Below are 2500 nucleotides of genomic sequence, written 5' to 3'. Positions count from 1 at the left end.
TTGAATCATACATACACACCGAATGCAAATATGGCGGACCACTCGGGCGGACCAGATCGCCGTTGCGCGAAGTCGAGGGTAGTTAGGCCACGGCTTTTCCTCGCGATGGCTGAACGTTTGCTAACTGAGGAGGATATCCCTGGAGCTTCTCTCCCTGGTAGAGAGCCGATGCGTTTTGTTTTGACTACACGTCGCGAGAAACTTGCAAACATCGAGCGTTTTTTGTCATTTTCGTGATGCTGTGTTCCTCAATGTAACCAGAAAGATGTAAAATCGCCAACTAGAGAAAAGTATCCCTTTTTGAATTTCCAAATCAACCGTTACTGAGGAAGAACTGGATTCACTCGATCCGACGAGAGGAAGGAAAGAACTGGCGAATCACTGGAGACACGAAAGTTTGCTCTTTTTATTTTCGACGAGAAGATCTGAGAAAGTCGCTCGCTCGACAAACTTATGTTGTGGAGGGAAGTGTACCGTCACGATTTGCTTGGTCTGCGCCATCCCCAAGGAAAAGAAAAGCACCAACTGAAAGGCTGCCTTTGCCGGTATCTTCGAAGAAACAATTGTTTACATCTGACCCTGCTTCTGAAATTAACACCGCGTCTTCAGCTGTTGAAAGTTCAGATGAAATATTTCCCACAGTACAAGTGGAGCCAACAAAACAAATGAGCCCGATATTAGTGTTGAGAGTAACGTGGAAATGTATCAACGAAAGAAAGTCGAGGATCTCGAGGCTAGACTGTTAGAAGCTGAAAAGGAGCTTTCGAGCCTTCGAAAGAAGAACGATGAACTGGACAGAAAGATTACCGAAAATGAGCAGCACCAGGAGACAATGTCTTCCCCTTTATTTTCTCATGATCGTTTCAAGTCTGATGCAGATGTTAACTTTTATACTGGCCTTCCCAATTATGTCACTCTCATAAGTATTTTTGAATTTTTGAATCCTGGTGAGGATTGCGAAAACATTCGCTCTAGGATTAGCTCAGATGTCCCGAGGAGTTTTACAACTCTGAATCTGACGACGAGGAAAATGGGCCGAAAGCCAAGAAAGGACGCCGCCGAAAGACTCATATAATAAAAACTTGCACAATTTTAACGAAAGAGCCAAAATATGGTTGCAAAACCAGACCTGGGGCTTGTTTCTCAAAAGTCCCGAAAACTTTTCGGGCCCGAAAAGCCATTTGTGAAATTGCTAACCGCTTGTGTTGGAAAGGCGATCTTTTAACATGTTTTCAAGCTAACTAAAAGAAACACATCTGTGAAGTTTGACGAGTTAAATCCTCTCCGTTCTTGAAATACTAAGGGAATTGTGACACCTAAAAATGGCCCGTAAAGTTTCGGGACTTTCGAGAAACGGGCCCCTGGCCAGCAACATAAGAGCAAGAGGCATTCGTGACCTCTACACTGAAAATTCACAATGCAATTTTTAACTTGTGGGGAGGATCATTTTTTCTAAAGCTGTGATGGCACTGACAGCGGGGCATATGGTTTATAGTCCTTATCCGAGAACACTTGAAAGTCTAAACATTTGCGGATGTAATTACAGAAGGCAGCATTACCTCCTCAGTTATTTAAAGACTCAAAGATTTGGTCCGGCCGGAGTTGCTCAATTGCTTAACCAACCGAGGCATTCGGTCGGCGTTTATTCGTCGTTCATTTATTTGTTCGTTCCTTCGTTCCTTCGTTTATGGGCCTATTTATTAATGCAATAGCTCTTTCGTTCATGTAGAGAACCGTTTTCACAAGTTGAGGTGCTGACGCTTGCCACACTTGTTACGTACAAATCTTTCACTCGTTCTCCGTTGTTTACAATTCGCTTTTTAGAAATATAGTGTGAAAATATTCGAATAATAATAGCTTATCATCATATCATGTATCTTTATTTACCCTCGGATTTTTTAGAGTAGCTTGGTGTAGCTAATATCTCCGAGCATGGCACGCTGACTCACACAGAATATCTCCATTTATTAAAAACCGAACTACGGATATCAGATTTCCAGCAATTTAATTGGCTCGCCAGACACAGGCAGTCAGTTTATATACCTGTTGTACCTAATATGGTCAAGGAATGCGTCGGCAATAAAGCAAGCTGACAACATTTTTGCAGCTCTGAGAAAAATGGCGTACTAAAGCCATTTTGAACCGGAATTGTCCGCGGGAGATGCTTCGGTGGAAGAGTTGTTGATCCTGGAGTTTTTCATAAAACAATTATTCTACTCGGGCTAGCTGGATATAAAATGATTATAACCAACTCGTCACTACGCGCCTCGCGCCTCGTTGGTTATTTATCACTTGATATCCAGCACATCCTCGTAGAATAATTGTCAATTAGTTGCCTTCTTAGACATCGACGACTGCGCGAATCACATCTGCGCTAATGGTGAATCATGCGTAGATGGCATTAACAGTTACTCCTGTCACTGTACAGCGGGATTTACTGGACCACGTTGCAAAACAGGTCAGCAAAACACGGCAATAACACGAGACACAAGATACAATC

The 2500-nt window shown here is 42.8% G+C and overlaps 1 protein-coding gene and 1 pseudogene across 1 annotated transcript in view; both read left to right on the top strand.

The window, feature by feature from the left end:
- The window catches only part of LOC138016692 (von Willebrand factor D and EGF domain-containing protein-like), a 135381-nt gene that overhangs the window by 86127 nt on the left and 46754 nt on the right, over positions 1-2500 (top strand). The window lies entirely within an intron of this gene.
- On the top strand, positions 241-1245 carry LOC138016265 (uncharacterized; annotated as a pseudogene).

The sequence above is a fragment of the Montipora capricornis genome, chromosome 9 (genome assembly GCF_036669925.1).
Source record: "Montipora capricornis isolate CH-2021 chromosome 9, ASM3666992v2, whole genome shotgun sequence".
Lineage (NCBI taxonomy): Eukaryota > Metazoa > Cnidaria > Anthozoa > Scleractinia > Acroporidae > Montipora > Montipora capricornis.
The sequence above is the reverse complement of the archived record's forward strand: the minus strand, read 5'-3'. Positions and strand labels throughout refer to the sequence as shown.